Source organism: Nilaparvata lugens, chromosome 12 (genome assembly GCF_014356525.2).
Source record: "Nilaparvata lugens isolate BPH chromosome 12, ASM1435652v1, whole genome shotgun sequence".
Classification (NCBI taxonomy): domain Eukaryota; kingdom Metazoa; phylum Arthropoda; class Insecta; order Hemiptera; family Delphacidae; genus Nilaparvata; species Nilaparvata lugens.
In genome coordinates, this window is record NC_052515.1 from 26,681,386 (window position 1) to 26,696,388 (window position 15,003).

Below are 15,003 nucleotides of genomic sequence, written 5' to 3' on the forward strand. Positions count from 1 at the left end.
TACTAATGGGTACACAGTGACACACCTTGACGATGCAAAATTCGCCCCAGAAACTCCTGAAGATCGTCTACTTTGCATTCTCGGCTATTAGATTTTCACTCCTTTGCATTTGCATAGAGTTCTGTCTCATTTAACATGTCAATTATTCCGTTCTGTATGATAGAAGGAACATAATTCTATTGTGATTGCCGCGTGATTTGATTTTATTTGTGCACACGCAAAATGATTCAATGCTGGATATGTTTTTGTGGGAGTGATTAACATGACTGTAGCTTTCAATGATCTGTCGACATTCACTTTTTAAATACAAAGAATACTCTTTCTCAAACTGGAATGTCATTTTTCTGAGAAAAGGAAGAAGAAGAAGAAGAACAAGCCAAGAAAAATAAAGAAATAGTAATTGAAGTAAAGGCTATTTTAAAAATGTTCACATGGAATATAATTATTATAATTATCTGTTATAGAAGGCAGTGACAAGGCAGAGAATCAGCAACACTGTTCTCCTATTTTTTCTCAATGCCATTATAACGTGGATCTCACTATATCATTATTAGTTAACCGGGCCTCTAACCGATAGATCAATCAAACCATTTCTATCAGTTAACCGGGCATCTAAATGAATAATCATTTTATTGATAAGAGCTTGATATCGGGGCACCGAGCTTCGCTCGTTATTTTTATTTTTTATTGATAAACAGAACACAATTCTCTAAAATGATATATTTCACAGCTGGCTATATGTCATCTTATGAATTTCGGGGATGCGATATTTTGATTTTTCACATACTCACTCGCTCACTTTTTACTATCCACAGACGAAGAAAGACCCAGCTGTTTCAGCCAAGGATAAATTATCCTTTCAATGTCGTTCAGCGAGTTTTCCCAAAGATGAGACCTAGAGCAATCGAATTTTTATATCATAAACCTACTATGTTCCAAATTTTGTGAAAATCGTTAGAGCCGTTTTCGAGATCCGTTGAACATAAATAACCATATATAAATAAATATAGCATAATATAAATATAAATATATGAAAATACAGAAATTGCTCGCTTAATATAATAGGATCTGATACAAATCAGTTGTACAGTCACATCAATGAATAGAGAAGAACAATGGAGAAGTAATATTTTAACAAACATAAACTCTCGAAATTTCAACCGGGCATCTAACCGTTAGATCAATCAAACTTAACCAGCTCCAAATCACCACCATTATTTAACCGGCACCCTTATTGAATCTGATGCTTTTCTACCGTGATACTTAGAGATGACCCACAAGTAGAAGCTCCCACAACTAAACGCCACAGACAGTTTATAGTTTAGAAAGGAAAAACTGGGAACATTTCGAAGCCATTATGTACTGCCCCACTCAATCCATAGATTGCGTGCTTTTGTGCAATCTTCAATGGAAGCTGACGATGGTCACTTAGACACACGAAACCCCCTTTAGGTACCCTTTAGCACCCCCTTTAACATCCCCCCACCACCGGGTCAAAGGGGGGCTTTAAAGACTTAATGTCCAGGTATTTAGGTGGCTGTGGTCTACGCTTGAAGCTTGAGAGGTCTCAATAGCCCTCTTAACATGCTCATGATAACGTTTAGTCAGTTGCAATAGACGGTGTCGTTTTATAAGTAGTGGGACGGAGGGGTACAGGGTACTAGTACTTAATTTGAGAAGTTGAATAAAGTGTTTAGAAGTAGATGGAAAATCTGTATTGATTATGTATTAAATGTAGAATGGATGGAAATTGGGGGTGATTGAATTTGATTCTCAATCATGATTAGAAAACCTTACAGTAGTGTTGTGAGTGATGTTGTGGTACATTTCCATAATAAAAACACAAATTTAAACTATCAACCATTTCTTATTATTATCCCATTATTTATTAAACGAGCAATTTCTGTATTTTTATATCTGGTTATTTATGTTCAACGAATCTCTAAAACGGCTCTAACGATTTTCACAAAATTTGGAATATAGTAGGTATATGATATCAAGATTCAATTGCACTAGGTCTCATCCCTGGGAAAACTCGCTGAAGGACATGAAAAGGATAATTCATCCTTGGAAAAACAGATGATGATTTCGTCTGTCGATAACAGAAGATGCGTGTGCCTGTGTGGGAGATCAGTTGTGTAATCAATTAGCTTACCGTATCTCGCGAGAAATCTTTAGTTTTAATTCACTCGATCAAAATACAGTAATCTGATTTGTTCACATGAGATGGTATATATCATAATATTCAAAGTTAATCATTATTTCACAGTTCTAAGTGATTAGTGAGTGTTATTTTGTTATTCAATTTGGTATGTAAACAATCTAAATTAGAACTTTTATGTTTTCAAATATTTGGACTGAAAATTTCACCTGAATTCAAGTGTATGGAACATAACCTACTTTTTGGAATATTTACAGTGTATAAATCAAAATTCGGGGAAGAAACAGTTTTGGGCTGTGCCTGTTAGTCCTTCCCCAATCATTATAAAGAATAATTGAGTTCTGTTTATCATTTAATAAATAACGAGCAAAGCTCGGTGCCCCGATATTTTGTATTATTGCTACTACTTCCTCCCTCAATCATCGATTTTCTCTCTTCTATTACTCTTTCTGACGTTACGACTATTTTCCTCTCTATCACTCATTCTTAAACGCCATCTTCATACCTTTCCATATTGAATCCTTTCACCCCTCTTTCTATGCTAAATCTTTCCATTTTTAATTTGTTTCAGAAATACATTTAATCAATGTATCGTGTATCATCTTCCATTGATGGCTTTCTTCTTAATACTTGAACATATTATTCTTTCTCCTCATCTAAATATTATTATTCTTCATAATTATGTTTATCTTGTTTGTCTCCTTATCTAACTTCATTTCATGGAATTTTTTCCATTCATCTTTCCATTCTGTTAATCATCGGCGTTTCATACTCCATCTTTCACCTCTCTCAATCCTCTGTCTCCCAATCTTTTTTTTTCTCAAACACTCAATTCTATCCTTTCACATCTTTCACTCAGTTTTCCTCCACTTCTCTCCTTTCTTTTCCACTTTCTCTGTCCTTCCTTCTCATTTCGCTCAATCCCTCTTTTTTTCTCTTATCTTGCTCAGTTTCCCTTCACTTCTCACCTTCCTCACTAACTTCCTCCTCTCTACCACCTTCCGCCGTCTTTTCGCTCAATATCTCTCTCTTCCTCTTCTCTTGCCTAGTTTTCCCCCACGTCACCCCTTTCTATCCAACTACCCCCTTCTTCTCATCAACCTCTTCTCTCTTCATCCGAAAAGCTTCTTTCTCTTATCTTGCTCAGTTTTCCTCAACTTCTCTTCTTTCTCTCTCCTTTCTTCGCTCAATATCTCTCTTTATCTTCTCTCACCCATTCTCCCCCCACATCACCCCTTTCTCTCCAACTACCTCCCTCTTCTCATCTCCCCTTCTCTCTTCATCCGGAAAGCATCTTGCTCAGTTTTCCTCAACTTCTCTTCTTTCTCTCTCCTTTCTTCGCTCGATATCTCTCTCTATCTCTTTATCTTCTCTCATCCATTTCCCCCCCCCCACGTTTCTCCTGTAACTTCAACTACCTCCTTCTTCTCATCACCCTTCTCTCTCCATCCGAAAAGCCTCTTCCTCTTATCTTGCTCAGTTTTCCTCAAGTTCTCTCCCACTTCCTCTCTCCATTCTTCGCCCAATATCTCTCTCAGTCTATCTTCTCTCACTCAGCTTTCCCCCACGTCACCCCTTTCTCTACAACTACCTCCTTCTTCTCATCACCCCTTCTCTCTTCATCCGAAAAGCCAACAGTGAGCCGCATCCCTACTACAAAGGATAGATATTTCTATCCGGCATCTATCTCTCATACAATTACGTTCACTCCAAATTGTCAGCATACGATGGATGGTCCACCACTGATCTAATATTCAACCGTTGCTGACAATCTCTGATCTAGTTAGATTCATCTCAAAATGTCAGAATTGTTTGAATGGAAAGCATAAATCTAATAGTTCAAGGGTTGCTGACAACCTCTGAAACAGTGAGATACATCTCGAATTGTCAGTATTGTTAGTGAATTACATCAATGCTTGTCAGATTTGATCAGAGCTGACTGTTTGAGGTGAATCAGATCCCATCCTCCCGCAGTGGTCAGCGAGGCATTTGCCGCATCTCTGATCTCAGAGGATTATTTTGGCGGGAATCGCATGCCGGCCTGCCATTGGGCCAAACAACAACAACTGGCGGGAATTTTGAACTGGCAAAACAGAGAGCCGACCATCTACGCCCACACTAGACTCGATAACGGAACTGACCGAATTGAAATACTGCTGCAAAGCTGATACGATTTTGTAATAGATCCTCGCTTCCGTTGTTGATTTAATATGATGTTTCGGCTCCGAAACTTATTGTACTAGACTGTGTTATGTGATATTGAAGATCATTGCTTTATAACTTTCATCTGAAGAACTTCTCTCTCTCGTAGCTCATTCAATACAATATTTTTTTTACTTCATTACTTCTATTAAAACTAGTCACTAGGACTAACCATTAATTTTGTTCTCTTATTTCTTATCCTAAAATATCAATTTTCATTGCTAAAGTCTTCCAGTGAATCCTACAGTTCTAATCTATAATTTCTCTACTTTAAATTCTTTCGCTACACTTATATTTAATATACCTATTTCACTTCACTAGCACCATAGAGAAACGATAGCATAAGTAGATATCCCATGGTATAGGGCGTTTAAGTCGCAACTTTTACTGTTATCCCAAGCCGATAGTTTATGTAGTTCTTTCCTATGCAGCTGTGTGATGCTGTTAGTCTCTCAAATTGTGCCGTTCATACACTATCACCCCAACAAAACAGTAAAAATAGACAATAATCGACAGTAATCGGCTTGAGATAACAGTAAAAGTTGCGACATAAATTCCCTATACCATGGGATATCTACTTACGCTATTGTTTCTCTATTGTTTCACTACACCAACTCGAAGGGCTTTGTTCTCTTCAACCTCCTTGTGAGTTCAGTGCTGTCTAGTAGTTGGATGACTTCGGTGTTGTCGTGTTGATGAAGACGTGACTCATGATGGGCTGCCAATCGTCTTATTTCACTGGTCACATAGGGGATGTGCAGATCTCGGTGCAAATCGCTGTTCCTTATGTACCAGGGCGCATTCACCATGTTCCACCAGTACTTTGTTTTGGAAAACACAATATGAAAAGCCCGGGCTCTAAGGCCCAGTTGCAGTAAAGCCGGTTAAATTTTAATAGTTATTAATTCCACGAGAACCAATCAGAGATGGCGTTTTTGGAAATACGCCTTTGCATTCATTAATTGATCATCGTTCACAAGTTCCAATCGGAGAAGGCGTTTTTGAAAAAAACGGTTTCTCTGATTGGTTCTCGTGGAATTAATCACGATTAAAACTTAACCGGCTTTTATGCAATCAGCACTAAGAATTATTGCCCTTTCGAACTGTTACTATTATTTCAACATCTTTTAATATTTAGATAAATCGAGAAGTTATTAACTTGATAGGCATGATCTTATTCAATCATCCAAAATTTTATATTTGTTTGCTTTTCAAATATGAATTTGTGTTTATAAATAAGTTTTCTTGATTTCAACCTCCATAAAATAGAATCTCAGGAAGTGAAAGTGCAAATTTCTAGTGAGTAAACATGAAGAACCCAAGACATAACCTATAAACTTGAGTGTTGATAGGAAATGACATTGGGTAATACACGGCAAGGCAGAACATCCGAAAGGATCTCTCTGCCGATAAAAGCCATATAAATGAATAAATAAATCTTATTCAATGTAATATCTGAAGATTCATTTTTGATGAAGGTTTAAAGCTCAGTGGTTTTGCTCCAATTCGATGTAGATCAATTGATAGACATAGGCTTGATACAGATATTCCGGTAACATATACGTAGTTCTAATCAGACATAGATGGAAACATAGATATAGATCTCATTCACAAAGATAGGCATAGACGCAGAAATACAAATGTACATTAGCTGTAGAGCCTACATGGACAAAATCCGTGCCTATAGTAGGAGAGAGTGAGAGAGTTGATAGGGTAGAAAACAGTGAGAGTGTGTGAGACAGTTGATAGCCCAAAGAACAGTAGTATAGTGGGAGTAAGTGAGACAGTTGATAGCCTAGAGAACAGTAGTATGGTGGGAGTGAGTGAGAGAGTTGTTAGTGCAGAGCACAATAATATGGTTGGAGAAAGTGAGAGAGTTGTTAGTGCAGAGAACAGAATGGTTGGAGAGAGTGAGAGTGAATGAAAGGGTTGATAGTGTAGAGAACAGTAGTAAATTATTTGGCTATCAAGCCGCCCAAAATTCACTTCTAACGTTTGATTCATTGTCGTTCAAATGCTCGTTTATCTGCGTCTGTGGGTTTAGGCACGGGTCACAACTGACAAGCTTCATTGCATAGTGACGAGGGAGAACTGATCAATTTTGGTTGATTGAAATTGTGCTGGTGTTATCATATGTACGATGAATAAACTGTGGAATATGGATTGATAAATAGATCATATCTATTGATGAATTATATATTTTGATGAATATCAACATATCTTTTGATGAATGAATTGTGGAATAGGCTACAACAAAGTCAAATTGATGCTTATTTTAATTAATATTGGTCATTGTGTTGTTTGTAATTATTTTGACAAATTAATAAATGTATATGGAAGTATGAAAAACTGGAAGAAACGAGTCTCAAAACGTTTGTAACTTTTTTCAGTTCATTTGTTCATTGTCTTGAAAATTCAGTAGTGAAAATGATAACTCTGCCTATAAATTAATTTATTCATAATACAAAAAAATATTCACAGAGTGAGTCATATGTATGGGAACCCTTCAATGAGTTAAGCTGCGTTTACACCAAAGTTATTAACAAAATGTTAATAACTTACTCCTTATAGATTCTATTAGATTGAACGGAACTAGACAAACACATCATGTTCATCATGTGTATGATGAGTTATTTTCAATCTAAAGGTACGTACAGATATACGCGCCGCTAACATGAGCAATTCACTTTTAATCAGCTGACTATATCTGAATTTTAAGAGAGACGGTAAGATACAGATTTAAAAAGCTTGGCATCAGCTGATTGAAAGTGAATTGCTCATGTTCGCGGCGCGTAAATCTGTACGCACCTCAAGAGACTGTTGCAGATATAATTCTCCACCTTTTGACGTACAACTGAATTTGAACCCCTCATAAGAGGGTGACAGGGGTTGTAACTCTAATATTTCAAACGTAAACACCCATTGTGTGGTACATCACTTTAGAGGCCCTTTTAAAACAAGAAAGATGACATCAATAAAAATGTTCCACGATACTTGTATCCAAAATGGCGGCTGATTGAAGTTTCAAGTAAAATCTAACAATCATTCATCAACATAACTGGAAATCTACTGGACCAAATACTTTTAGATTTCTCTCGAGACCAGACCAAAGACATAGAGAAACAATAGCATGAGTAGATATCCCATGCGTTTATGTCGCAACTTCCACTGTTATCTCCACGTAGTTCCTTCCCGTGAAGCTTTATGACGCTGGTAGTATCTCATATTGTGCCGTTCATACACTCTTACCCGGTCAAAACAGTAAAAATCGACAGTAATCGGCTTGAGATAACAGTAAAAGTTGCGACATAAACGCCCTATACCATGTGATATATACTTACGCTATTGTTTCTCTATGCTAAAGACCAGACTAGATTGATAGCGAAACAGATAGCGGGATGGAGGGTGGAGAGGGAAAGGTATAGGAGAAAGAGAAGGTGTAAGAGTAGAAGAAAATGTAAGAAAAATACGAGGTGTATTTCATCCTGTGAGGTGAAGAAAAAAATTAAGAGCTTCACTAACTTACAAAAATAATTTAATATGAGAAGAGAAGACATTTTAATAGATACGATGACGCAAAGGCGTTAATTCTATCCTTTCAGAGAGCTACTAGTGAGTGGATAATCCAATGAAATTCTATCATCCATTGAAAGTAGCTCGAGCAATATAATTTATCCAATTAATTCAACCTAATTAGGTGGCAATGGCAGGGGTAAGGTCGGTATTAAATAATATTTTTTGAAATACTATCTTCTCTCAAAATTCCCTGACATACTATGCTACTGACAGTGTTGCCAAATTTAGGTTTGGAAAAATGATGGAGGAACTTTATACTCTTTCATTAAAAGGTTGCTCCCCGAATTAGGGGGAAATGAGATGGTGTCTGTAATTGGAAAAGTCTTTTCTTTCACTTTTTGTTCAGGAAAAGCGTAATGAGAAATTCAACACTCGCGATAGATTTTGATTGGAGATGGACTCTTAATGCGGGAAACATTCAGGAAAGAAGAATTGAGAGTAGAGAAATTAGGAAGTCTGGTTTGATTGTTCATTGTTTGGGAGAGTTTTTATTGTTTGTCCAAGTCTTCAAGGAAAAGTAATTCTAAGAGAAGCTAGATGTGGTAGAAAAGCTCAAAAACAATGCATTTTTTGCAATTTGTATATAAAAATATTCAACCGTTCTGAGCTCTGAATTGATATATTCTAGGATAAAGATCTCAACATTCAGTCAAGATTGTTGATATAGATTTCAAGCCTGAAAAACATATGATGAAAATAATTATATATTATGATCTACTAGCTTACTCGGCGAATTTCGTACCGCCAAAAAGTCAATGTATCTCATGTCACACTTGACTTCATTTGGTGAATCATGAAATTTATCTGATAATCAATATTTCCATTTACATCTCAATACGGACTTCCTATGTGCTTAGTTATGCAGCATTTATTATTCCGAAAACATATTTTTCTCAATCTATTGGTAATAATATCTATGAGTAAAGTGATGAATTAAAAAAAATAGATAAGTTGAATCAGTGTTTCAAAGATGAATTAAATGCTTTCATAGTTGTTAATTATTGTCAATAGATGGTCCAGGAATTATGCAATGTACGATGAATTATACAGCATTCCATATTCTTTCCATCTTCCATTTTAGGATGAATATAAGCTAAACTAAATTGAATAAAAGTAAATTATTCAGTCATTCTCGAGTATTAATGAATGCAATATGAACAATTCTCTTTCATGAGGTGAATAATTGTTTTCCAACATTTTCCACGCCGTGTTTATTACAGCAGGTAACTTTAGAAGCTAAATCATATTATCACAAACATGATCTTGAATTATGATAATCTTTCCTCCGTTCTTCGGTAGCCACTCGGACGAAAATTTCAAAAACATAGAATTGTAAAATGGATTAATAAATAATTACTATTAGCCCCCCCCCCCCCCCTATTACAATTTCTGGTCAGAAACCATCCCCAATATTTACACAATATATTCCCAAAGTTTCATGCTGTTCTGCCAAGTAGTTTTCAAGTCTATAGGGAACGAATAAATAAACATACACACCAACAGACATTCATTTATTTATCTATATATATATAAAAGCGAAATGGCACTCACTCACTGACTGACTGACTGACTGACTGACTGACTCACTCACTCACTCACTCGCAGAACTAAAAATCTACCGGACCAAAAACGTTCAAATTTTGTAGGTATGTTCAGTTAGCCCTTTAGAGGCGCACTAAGAAATCCTTTGGCAATATTTTAACTCTAAGGGTTGTTTTTAAGGGTTTTAAATTTGTCTTTTAGCATGTATTCTCCTCCCAATCTCTTAGTTATAATATTGAAATTTCCATATCATATGTTACTATAGAACTATAATCTAGATAGAGTACCTCTTCGAAACAGTTGTTAACTGGCAACTAAATTAATAATATTTTGTCAGGTTGGCATTAAGTTGAGTTGACTTTGTTAGGTTGGCATCAAGTTGAAGATTTAAATGCATTTATCGCGAAAAAATTGATTCGGCACTGCTACTTCAATCCTGGGAATATTATATTACTGGCCTTCAGGCTCGCTTCACTCGCCATATCCGTTTAGCCAAACGTTTAGCCGACTGGATTGTCCTAGCATATGATAAAAATGCTCAAATGAAAAATGCAGGCGAGCGAAGCGAGCCTGCTGATCTCATTCCTGGACTATCCAGTCGGGGGTCCAGGGGGCCCCGCCCCCTGGCAAGACGGATATGGCGAGCGAAGCGAGCCTGACGGCTAGTATATGTATAGATTTATCATAAAAATTGAATAATAAGTTTGTATTCTTTTCTATAATGAGAGAAGGATCAATAACACATAATCATAAATCATAATCATTTTAACACAAAATAATCAGTAAAAAATCTAATAGGTACTGAGTAATATGAGCCAATTACCCCCCCCCCCCCCAAAAAAAAAAATGGAAACTGAAGTATTCCTATTCAGTGAAGAACTGACTTTCTACTACAATAATGAGAATCACATAAATATTATTTTTTTCAATCAAAAGTATTTTTTCTCAGTGATAAAAATGGAAAATTGATTTTTTACTAAAACAATAAGAAACATTCTTCATTCTTTATTCATTTATACAATAAGTACATCATCAAAATTATAGGGAGAGGAAAAATAAGGTAACCTTATGCTATTACTCTCCCAAATTTAGATAAGGTTACACATAGTCCAAAATAGGTTAAGTCTTGTAGCTTGTAGCTCTTTACTTCACAAAATAAGTAAAAGTATGAGTGGAATCTTAACCTTATTCTTTTTTGAGACTTTTATTTGTAAAAATTTGGGAGAAGACAGTTTTGGGCTATGCCTGTTGTCTTCTGCCAATCATATTATATATTATACTTATTATTTGTGATTTCAAATGAAATGAATAAATAAAATGTCCAGTCATTCATTAAATTTTTCTTATGAACGAATACAGATCTGTGATCCTTCACTTGGAAACAATAAAAAAGTATGAACCTTTATTCTCGAACTGATAAAAGAACTTTGTTTTATGAGTGTAAATCAACATTTGCAGGTGGAAACAGCCACTCGAATTCAATATCAAGTCTAAACACACAGCAAAGCAATCTTTATACCACGCCCCTTATCACTTGGCAGACAAAGAGGCCAGAAGCTGAATTGGACTGTAAATCAAGCCGCCTTTCTCCCACTGTCTTTGTCTACTTTCTCCCACTGTCCTTGTCTACTTTCTCCTTCCCACCAGTCCTTGAAATTCGGACGCGGATCCTGGGTTCGGGATTCTGGTGGGTTACGGATCAATGGACAATAGCGGGGGTTTCCATTAATCAAGCGTGGGTGGAGAGTCAACATTACTCTCTCAGGTCTCTCTCCCACACTCTTAAACACTGTCTCTCTTCGACTCCCACACTCTCACACTCTCTTTCTCTCCTCCTCAATCACTGTCTATCGCTCTCTCTCTCTCTCTCTCACCTTTTCACTCCCCCTCTTTCGCACTCTCTCTCTCCCACTATCTCTAACACTCTCTTCCCCTACCCCTCTCTCGCTCTTTCTCTCTCTATTTCTAGTTTAATCATCTATTTAGTTTGCTCATGGAAGTGGAAAATTTCCAAATATCAGTTCAATATGAGGAAATCTCAGAATGAGAAGTATACGATAAGTTTTTTGAATTTTGAAAATCCTTTATGATTTTGCTATTTGTTTTTGTGCTTGGAATGAAGATCAGTATCAGAAATTCAAAATATCAGTTTATTATTATTCTGTTTCCACTCAATTATAGTGGATAAGAATGAATTTTTATGATAATATGAATGAGAATAGCATAAATGAATGGAAACAAAATTTAAGAGCCTACTTTCAAATTCGACCTTGGCTTCCCTCATATCAATTCTTCATCTTTTTTTTATGAAGTCTGTATTTTCGTGTTTACTGATTTTCAACCAGAATATTCGCTCATTCTCTCTCATATCCATATGGTTTCGTTAGTTACTTTCTTTCTATTGGTTCTCGAGACCATTGGTTCTCTAGTCTCGGCCAATCGCAGCAGAGCGCAGCCTCCATTGGTCGACAGCTAAGGACCAATCGTAGAGCTTCACTCCCACTGTTCTGCTGCTCAGTGTTTGAACTTTTAGTCCACTAGATGTTGATAATGGTGTAACAAACGGAACCAGTATCTCAAACTGTTTTAATAAAAGAGTGGTTATGACAATATCAAGTCGTTTCAATTCAATATGGATATCCTCAACAGCATCACATTCACAACAACACAAAATGCTCCATTATCGTTTTAATTAAATATAGAGATCTGCAACAGCATCACATTCACAACAACACAAAATGCTCCATTATTGTTTCAATTAAATATAGAGATCTGCAACAACATCACCTTCTCAACAACACAAAATGCTGCGTTATTGTTTTCACCATTCATGTTAAACTAACTTCAAAAGCAAATTATTATTATTCAAATAACATCCTCCAAATATTTGCTTCTTATCATACTCTATATACATTTATTTATAAGATTCTCTTCCAAGAGAGAATATTGAAGTAGGTATCTACTCCAGGTTTTTCCTAGAGATTTCATGGCTTACTGGAGAACAGACGCTACCACGTATAACAAGAACCAAATGAAAATACGACGTTACTTTTCTGTAAAGGAAGATTGTAAAATAGTATGAAAAGCGACTTATCCCCTAGTCCAGTAGTGTGCTCAGCCGGTTAGGTTGGAAGAGACTTTGTGAGGTTTATAGAGTCCAACTAAAGTCTAGTGCCATTGTATAGAGAGCACACTCACACAACAGACCGGAGTTAAGGCCCTGATCCCTTTGGGAAAAAGGTAAATAGGATCTTCAGACCTATCCCTCATAACTTGTGCCCTTTATCATCAACTGGGACTTTGTCCCTTAGGGGATTTAGTGTGAGACCTTTGGCGATTCCCTTCAGGTGGAGAGGATAAGGGAGAAAATGAGTAAGGAAGTGAGTAAGTAATCAATACATCGTTTTTGAAGGACTGGACGGGGACATCACTGCACACTATGAAAGGTTGGGTGGCTTTTATACTTATGGATTATGAGTTTATTCTTGTTTCACCCAGTTTCCACATGAAAATCCATCAGCAGCTTTTAGCTAGTTTATAAATGTATAGGTAACAGTGTGACCTTGAGAGACGATGTTGCAGTTTGTGACACTTGACGTTTTTATCGGATAAAAATTTATTCTTCTCCCAGGGCACAATTTTGATGTCCTGGCGAAGCTTGGAGTGATTTCCACACTCTGAGTGGATTGAGTTGTAGAGCAGTACAACTTATTGTAATTTTCAACAGTTCTTGAATTCAAAGAAGTTGATATTCTCGCTTCTTCCGTCTAATTGTTTGAATGTGAACTGGAAATCGTTTCCGATTGTCTTGTGAAGAGAAACTATTCTTCACTCATCTATTTCACTATCCATGACGAGCTGCAAGTTAATAATTCGTTTCTGTACTACCTTTTACAGTCAGGTTTGAACCCGACTGTAGTGTCGTCAAAAAAAGGTCAAAAACTAATAATTTTTCACCTTGACTTATTTCTAGAAACGTTGTCATACACTTCTCAGAACGTTCTTATCGAAGCGCGCTTCAAAACCCAATCAGAATCGTTGAAACAGTAACCAGAAAAGATTTTATTGGCTCCTGTTATTGGTCGTTGGTGAAAAAAAACAACCCTGGCCAAGATTGTTCTCAGGAAAAGTTTACTACTATAACAATTGAGGTTGTGAGAGAAAGAGAGCACTTCATGTTTCAACAAGATATTTGCATCCTATACAGTTGAATCTTAAAAACTAACATACTGAGGAGTTCAGCTATCTTATGGAATAATTCTTCTAAAACAATTTCATTTGTTTATTCAATCATTCAGAATTACACAACTTACAGAAAAGTACCACAGGCTTATACGCCCAAAACGGTTCCAATTCTAATTTATACAACAGTTCAAATGTAGCTAGAGGTTATGTGTCACTTCAACATTCTTCAGTTACACACTCCAATTTACAATTCAAACCCACAAAAATCATTTTTAAATTGAAAAAATACTTCTGAATTGAATTAAATTAATAACAAATAGTTGGAAAATTCCAAACTTTGAAAAAAACTATAAAATTGTAAGACCGAAAAGACTAACACACCTTTTAGAGCTTGACAATGAGACTCCTTTTCTGCTCTAAAGAATTATTGAGAATTTTATTATTATTGGTTTATGCCCTGCAAGTTGATTAAGAATTATTGCTAAAATTCATGGAAAATAATTATGAGAGATGGAGTGTAAAGAGCGAGAAGATGTCAGTGATTATTGTTTATTGTTCACAATAAATTGCTTGCTTGGGAATGGCCGACTCTATACATGTCCTGATTGAATAATAATTTCACGTCTTTCATCAGCTGATTTTATGTAGTTTCTCATTGCTACGATCAAAATAGTGTTCATACTCCTCAATATCAATGAAGCCCCCCCTCCCATGACTAGACTCTACAAAAAAAATCTGGTGTGGCGCACTCACACAACTTTCCTTACCGTTATGAATATTGATCACCTGACGCTAGTGTACACGCGCATCTCAAGTCCACTTTTCTAAGATCTGAGCCAGCTGGTGACAGGGCAATAACGCTGGAGACACACGAGGTCTGCTATCTCTTCATAGTGAATGATTTAATAGAATCAACAGTTGCCAACATTTTTCAGTTGAATAATCACATTTTCTCGAATTTCGAGCTTATTTTCAAATTTAGGTGAAAATGTTACTGAACATTACTTGTAGAGATTTTCATACTTAATCTTTTTCACTTGAAATTTTTTGTTTAAATTGAATCTGAAGCCTGATAATTGAGAATCTAAAATCAAACTTTGCATAGATGAGGCGGAGCACCTGCAATTTTTACAGATATGGGATTTGTGGCAGTTGATAGAGCTTATTAGTTGATAGACTATTCTAGGTCAAATTTGATCAAAATCTTTGGAGCCTTTCTCGAGAAAATCTCGAAAAACCCTGTTTTTGACAACATTTTCGCCGTTTTAGCCGCCATCTTGAATCGCATTTGATCGAGATTGTTTGTGTCGGATCCTTATATTGTAAGGACCTTACTT